This window comes from Callithrix jacchus, chromosome 1, assembly GCF_049354715.1.
Source record: "Callithrix jacchus isolate 240 chromosome 1, calJac240_pri, whole genome shotgun sequence".
Taxonomy (NCBI): domain Eukaryota; kingdom Metazoa; phylum Chordata; class Mammalia; order Primates; family Cebidae; genus Callithrix; species Callithrix jacchus.
The window spans coordinates 193,962,064-193,969,844 of NC_133502.1; the positions used below are offsets into that span (position 1 = coordinate 193,962,064).

The window sequence follows — 7,781 nt, forward strand, 5'->3', positions numbered from 1 at the left end:
CAGCAATATAAATGATGTGGAAGTGCTTTGAAAAATGTAGTGAGTGAAAGACTGGGGCACTGACTCCCCATTTTCCCAAGTCCTACTTCGGAACCACTCTCCTAGGCCCCAAGCCCCTAACTCCATCTTGGCCCTTTGACCAAACTTTGCCTACTGAGGGGCATAACTACATGGTACCCCCAGAATGGGGATGAATATTACAGCCCCTATTTCTTCTCTTTGCTATTTGCCATGATCACTCGTAAACCTAGACACTGGGCCCCTTTCCCTGGTTGATGGGGCACTCTCCCTAGACCAAAAGGGTGGGGCACATAGGAATCACAGTGGGCATTCTGACACAGGGTGATGTGAGGGGTGGGCGTGAGATAAATGCTGGAGCAGCTCTGGGCACACCCCAGTTACTCATTTGGACTCACTGGGACAAGTGATTAACTAGAATCCTCACTGAAGAAATGACAAGAAAGCTCCCTCCGATTTCTCAACCTCCATCCCACCTGAGACCACATCCTCCTAATCCAACCCGCTCTCCTAAGTCAACCCGTTCTCCTAAGCCAACTTGCTCTCCTAAGCCAATCCACTTACCCTTATTTCTCCTCAGCCTGACAGGCCTGTTTCTCCTCTCCAGAAGTATGTTGATCTCTCAGTTTTGCTGTAACTGTTATTCCACTGTGGCTCATGCCCACTTTCCCCACTACCCTACCCTAAAACTCTCACTGCCCTGCTCTTCTGTTGCTCGTTACACACCATCTATTTGCAAAATCTGTCGTTTGAGAACCTATGCCTCTAGCCCTCCTAATCTTGCTTGCCACTGCTGTGGTTCCAGAACTCCTGTCTGTGACTTCCCTACCTCTTCCCCTACTCCTCCTAACCCTGCTGGCCAACGCTGTGGTCCCAGAACTACTTCCCATGACTCCTCTAGCTCTTCCCCAACTTATCCTTCTAGCCCTGCTTCCCAGTGCCATAGCCCCAGGACTCCTGATGGCTCCTCTAGCTCTTCCCCTACTTATCCTTCTAGCCCTGCTTCCCAAAGGCTTGCTCCCAGAATTCCTTCCTATGGCTCCTCTAGCTCTTCCTCTACTCCTCCTTCTCCCTCTGCTTTTCAATGCCTTGGTCCTAGAACTCCTTCTGATGGCTCCTCTAGCTCTTTCCCTACTCCTCTTTCTAGCCCTGCTTCCCAATGCTGCAGTCCCAGGACTCCTTCCTATGGCTCCTCTAACGATTCCCCTACTTATCCTTCTAGCCCCACTTCCCAATGCCATAGCCCCAGGACTCCTTCCCATGGCTCCTCTAGCTCTTCCCCTACGTATCCTTCTAGCTCTGCTTCTCAAAGCCGTGGTCCCAGAACTCCTTCCCTTGACTCCTCTAGCTCTTCCTCTACTCCTCCTCCTCGCCCTTCTTCAAAGCCATGGTCCCAGAACTCCTTCTCATCACTCCTCTAGCTCTTCCCCTACTTATCCTTCTAGCTCTGCTTCTCAAAGCTGTGGTCCCAGAACTCCTTCCCTTGTCTCCTCTAGCTCTTTCCCTACTCCTCCTCCTCTCCCTGCTTCCCAAAGCCGTGGTCCCAGAACTCCTTCCCGTCACTCCTCTAGCTCTTCCTCTACCCCTCTTCCCAGCCCTCCCCGTTTTTAGTCCCCAGCCTCCAGCCCCACCACCCCCAACCAGACCTGGCGGTTCACAGATCTCATCTTGGGGGTGGTTTTCCTGCTCCTGGAGCAGTGCTGGGGCCGTTCAGAATGGCCGGGACCATGGCTTCAGCAGCCTGACCTGGTGGACAAAGGAAAGCAAGACAATGGCAAACCAGCATTCTGCCTCAGTAAGTCACGGGAGCCCTTTCCGTGGCCAGGTCCTGGTCACCTACTGCCATCCGTATTTTGTCTTCATTCCCATTGTTAATCCTCTTCAATTTCATTTCTCTAAACATTCTGCTCCTTTCTTTCCCTAACTGATCAGCCAGCCTGCCTGAGCTTCTACATGTGTCCTGGGCTTCTCCATGGAAGTCGGTCTGTAGCCACAGAGCAAACCACAGGGCCAGTGACAGAGAAGGTAGAGGGGAGTGAGGAGTGGGAAGCACCTCACCTGTTCTTTAGGAGGGTAAGTCCTGCCCTGGGTTAAGGTGAGTGCAAGAACCATGACCCCTGAGAGCTCACAGGGCACAAGGCCCCTGCTGTAGATAGATGGAGGCTCAGTTTTGGTTTTGTTCATGTTTTTCGGGTCTTGTTTATTCCAGAATTTATCTGTATTTACCCTAGGATTCCAGAACCATGGCAGGGACTTTAGATATCTAGATTCAACAGAATCTCAATCAAAATCCCACTATATTTTTGAGAACTTGACAACTAAAATTTATATGGAAATGCAAAAAGCCAAGGTTAACCAACACTCTCCTAAGAAGACATTTTTGCCTACCAGATAGCAGAACTCATCATGAAAATTATGGAAATTAAGATAGTGTAGGAGTGGGGAAAGCATAGACAAATGGCACAGAATGAGAGCAGAAAGAGACCCCACACTGGTCTGCCCATGGGTGACTATTGAGCACTTGAGATGTGTTATTAAGTGTAGAACTTGCACTGGAATTTTTTTAAAAGAATTATTACCAAACCTGGGGCATATTAGATACAACCAATTTTAAACTTACATCTTTTAAATAAACTTTGAAGTGTTTCACACATATATTCAAATTGGCATGCAACGGTTGTCCTAAGGTGAAAGTCACCTTATCAATAAACTGTTGCAACGTTGAAAAAGTATTTATCCTGAACATGAAAAATGGTAACAAATTTAATTATATAAAACTCGTCACTTTTAGTTTTCCCCTTGCAAAGATCCAAATCAATGTACAAGTAAGTAATATATATGACTCTTAACGCAATCCTGGATCATCCCCATACCAAAACCAGATGATCTTTTAATTTTAAACCCATCATCAGAGAACAAGAGAAAGTCACAGAACAAAATTTTACACAGAACAAAATTCACATGTGCCAAAAAAGAAAGACCCAAGAGAAACAAAACAAACACCCTGGTGCTCACACTGATGTCCAGTGCCCCAGTTAAACAGTGGCCCAAAGGTCACTGATCAAAAATAAAATAGTGGCTGTATATCACTGCAATTAAATCTAAGAGACATCAGAAATCCAGATGTTTCGAATTAGGTAAATGCATATGTACAAGTGTGGAATGAGAAAGAGCCACCCTTCACTAGGACACCCAGAGAATTGGCTTTAACAGCCAATTAGAAGTTAGGTAGAAATCCAAAAATGGTTATTAGCTGCTTGTGTCATCGATTTAAGTGGAGGTGATTCAGTCCTAAGGCTCAGTGTTAAAATGTATGGAGCAAAATGTATGCTGAGTCATAGCTTTAAAGCAAAACAAGAAAGCAAAGTATAAAACTACCCAGACTGGCAGCATAGGCCCAAGTCAGAGAGCTCTGCCATTAGGATGCACAGAAACTGTTAAGGTTCTTACTGTTTTTTCTCAGAAGGACTCAACAAAAATGAATCTTAAACCACAGAATGAGGAGATCCAAAGAATGCAGTCATTTTAGTAAAGTACTACCAGGCTTTGTGCTGATTTCATGGACAAAGTACGACCTCAGATGAGGTTCATTTATTATGAAAACAAGAAAAGAAGGAATAAATACTAAAAACAGTGTCTGAGTTCCTGGAAGAACCTCTGTAATGGAGGCAGCTTTCATGTAAGAAATTAGTGCCGATCAACTGTCAAATTTTCTTTGACAGGGAGGGAGGGAAGGGAAGGAAGGAAATTAAGCAATGAGAGAGACATTGCCGACCTGGATCTAGAGGTTTACAAGTTGATTTCTTTTTTTTGAGAGAAGGAAAGAAAAAAAAAATAAGTAAAGAAGAGGAAGAAAGAGGGAGGGTAAACGGAAATATTGCTTTATTCTGAAAAAAATTGGGTGTTAATAATGGCCAATCAATGTTTCATTTAAACTTATGGGTAGGTGTGATGTGGTATTGACAAGAATGTATATTTTGTGTGTTTGAAGTGGAGAGCTCTATAAATATTTATTAAGTTTACTTGTTCCCGATCTGAGTTCGAGTCCTTGATATCCTTATTAATTTTCTGTCTCATTGAATCTAAGTCTCTATGTATCTGGGTGTTAGGATCGTTAGCTCTTGTTGTTGCATTGATCCTTTTACCACTATATCTTTGTTGCTTTAAAATCTATTTTATTCGATACAAGAATTGCAACTCCTTTTTATTTATTTATTTATGCTCTCCATTTGGTTGGTAAATCTTTCTCCATTCCTTTGTTTTCAGTCTTTGTGTATCCTTGCATGTGAAACAGGTCTGGATGTAACATGCCGTTGGGTTTTGGCTGTGTCTTTTGATTGGGGGATTTGGTCGATTTAAATTTAGGGTTACTGCCATTTGATGTTGACTGGCTGTTTTATCCATTCGTTGGTGTAAATTCTTCTTTATGTTGGTGCTCTTTACTTTTTGGTGTATTTTTAGAAAGGCTAATACTGGTTGTTTCTTTCTGTGTGTAATGCTTCTTTGAGAAGCTCTTGTAAAGCAGGCCTGGTGGTAATAAAATCTTTAAGTTCTTGCTTGTTCGTAAAAGATTTTATTTTTCCTTCAGTTGTGAAGCTTAGTTTGGCTGGATATGAAATTCTGGGCTGAAGGTTCTGTTCTTTGAGGATGTTGAATATTGGCCCCCACTCTCTTCTGGCGTGTAGAGTTTCTGCTGAGAGGTCTGCTGTAAGTCTGATAGGCTTGCCTTTGTGGGTAACCTGACCTTTCTCTCTGGCTGCCCTTAGTATTTTCTCCTTTGTTTCAACCCTGGTGAATCTAACGATTATGTGCCTTGGGGTTGCTCTTCTTGAGGAATATCTTTGTGGTGTTCTCTGTATTACCTGGGGTTGAATGTTGACCTGCTTTGCTAGTTTAGGAAAATTTTCCTGAATAATATCCTGAAGGGTATCTTCCAGCTTGGATTCATTCTCTCCGTTGCATTCAGGTACACCTATCAAACGTAAATTTGGTCTTTTCACATTGTCCCACATTTCTTGGAGACTTTGCTCATTCCTTTTTATCCTTTTATCTCTAATCTTGTCTTCTTGTTTCATTTCATAAGTTGGACTTTGACCTCTGATATCCTTTCTTCAGCTTGAACAATTCGAGTGTTTAAACCTGTGCATACTTCTCGGAGTTCCTGTATTGTATTCGTCAGTTCCATTAATTCACTCATACTCCTCTCTAAGTTGTCTATTCTCAGTAGGATTTCATCAAACCTTTTTTCAAAGTTCCTAGTTTCTTTATGTTGGGCTACAACATGTTCTTTTAACTCACTGAAGTTTATTATCCATTCCTTGAAGAGTGATTCTGTCATCGGGATGCACTCGTTCTCCATCAAGCCTTGTTCCATTGTTGATGTGGAACTGTGATCATGTTTAGAGGGAGAGGCTATCTGATTTTGAGTATTCTCAGCCTTTTTACGCTGGTTTCTTCCCATCATTGTAAATTTATCCTCCTGTCGTCTTTGGAATTACCAAATTTCAGATTAGGTCTCTTGAATGGACGTCCAAGTTGTTAGTTCCCAGGGCCAGAACGGCGGCGTTAAGACTGATGGTGCTTTTCTGCCCAGGATTCTCCTGTCCGGCTTCCTTCTTGTGTCCGTAATAGGCGACTCTGCCTTCCCGGGGCTCCAAACCTCGGTCAGATGGGGAACAAGTCTCGTTTACTCTGCGCCGAGAGCTGCCACGCCGAGGTGCCATCACAGCCACTGTGCCTGCCTCAGGAGTCATGCTGGGGACCCGTGTGGGTCCTCCAAACCTTGGTCAGAAGGGGAGCCAGCCCTGTTTACTCTGCTCTGAGAGCTGCCACGCCAAGATGTTGACAAAACCGCTGCGCCGGCCACAAGAGTCACGCTGGTGACCCGTGTGACTCCTCCACTGGGGATCTTCTGCTCTGTGAGCGACCAGAATTTGTCTGAAAGTGTGGCGTCCTCTAGTTCTCTGCACTTTGACTGAGAGCTGCAATCCCGAGATGTTAGCGATCAGCCATCTTGGATCATTCCCCCTAATCTTTCTAAGTGAAAACATCCAGTAAACAGATAAAGGTGGCAATATCACAATACGAACAAATTGTATAACATCTAGGACAAATTTTTCAACAAAAAATCTCATACAACTGTGAAGAACATGACAAGTTTTACTTAGGGAGATAATGGGTAACTTCATTAAATAGAGAAATATGTCATACTGTTCATTGGTAAAGGTAAGTCTACCAAATCTATTAATTTTGCTGTATCACTAAATTGAGTCAAATCTGTATAAAATGTATGAAAACATTATATATATGTGTGTGTGTGTGTGTGTGTGTGTGTGTGTGTGTAACTTTTGCTGAATTACTGCCTTTAACATGTCATAGATCATTTATATTTCCTGGAAAATTCTAATTTTTCATCATACTTTTGAACAGCCCCTAGTTGCCCTTAAGCCTAACTCCTTAACTGACCCCTTTTCCTTAACGCTTATCCTACAGGAATATGTGGGCAATCTGATTTTTCTAAAATGCTCTGTGGGGGTGCTGACTTCATTAAAAGTTATACATATACACGTCTGCACATCCCACAGACCAAGACTACTTTTGGGAGTGAGCAATCACAGTAATAATGCATAGCAGGGTTGAAGAAGTTTCTAGGAATCAGACCATGGATATGTGAATACAGACAGTGACTGGTGAGCTGCAGAGACCAGCTGCATTCTGAAGTCTCTGAGCCATGGAAAAGTGTGTGTCCTGGGACCAGCATTGAATGCTGTGGGGCTGCCCTGTGGTTCCTATACAGCTGCTCGGTAAGGACCATTCACTCAAAGAAATCCAGGCCTTGGGCTGTGCCCTGTGCTCACTAATGGGGACTCAGCAGCTGTGTCCCCTCTGGTCTGGCAGAGTTTCCTGAGCAGAGACCTATGTATGGTCTCAACAGGTGCTTCCTCCCAGGGCCTTGCAAAAAAGAGCAAACCTTCCTCCTGCTCAGTCTACAGAGTAAGTTGTGCAGCATCCCCAGGGCTCAGGGCAGGGCTGGACAGTCCCTGGGTAGAAACACATTTGCATGAGCAGCCCCTCCTACACAGGGTGAGAAGAAAAGGAGGCCTAAGGCAGCCCAGTCCTACTGCTGGGGTGAGAGGCTGTTTCCACCATGGCCTGGACTCCTCTCCTCCTCCTTCTCCTCTCTCACTGCACAGGTAGGAACAGGCATCAGAGACCAGGACCAGTCACACAGCCTGATTCTGACTCTTCTGGGAAAGATTCCTGAAAAACTTTACCCTGGTTTCTGTCTTATCAGCCATGAATGTCTGTGTTTCTAGGTTCCCTCTCCCAGCCTGTGCTGACTCAGCCAGCATCACTCTCAGCGACTCCTGGAGCATCAGCCAGACTCACCTGCACCTTGAGAAGTGACATCAATGTTGGGAGCTACACCATATACTGGTATCAGCAGAAGCCAGGAAGTCCGCCTTGGTATCTCCTGTACTACTACTCAGACTCAAATAAGCACCAGGGCTCTGGAGTCCCCAGCCGCTTCTCTGGATCCAAAGATGCCTCTGCCAATGCAGGGCTTTTACTCATCTCTGGGCTCCAGTCTGAAGATGAGGCTGACTATTACTGTATGATCTGGCACAGCAGTGCTTCTCACAGTGACACACACAGATGGGGAATTGGGACAAAAACCTCAGCCTGGACTCACCCTTGTTCTGTGACAATTTTTAAATTGAGAAAATAACGTCTATTTACAAACTATATTTGGAAGTACTTTC

At 44.5% G+C, this 7,781-nt stretch overlaps 1 long non-coding RNA gene across 2 annotated transcripts; it reads left to right on the forward strand.

The window, feature by feature from the left end:
- Positions 1-356: 356 nt before the first annotated feature.
- On the forward strand, positions 357-7,464 carry LOC108590631 (uncharacterized). 2 transcript variants are annotated; one of them, XR_013521712.1, is made up of 3 exons: positions 357-1,813; positions 1,951-2,091; positions 3,485-4,545. It is a non-coding gene; the product is annotated as an uncharacterized LOC108590631 (long non-coding RNA). The 2 variants fall into 2 exon arrangements; XR_013521710.1 differs by lacking the exon at positions 3,485-4,545 and adding an exon at positions 7,335-7,464 and having other exon boundaries at positions 367-1,813.
- The last annotated feature ends 317 nt before the right edge of the window (positions 7,465-7,781 follow it).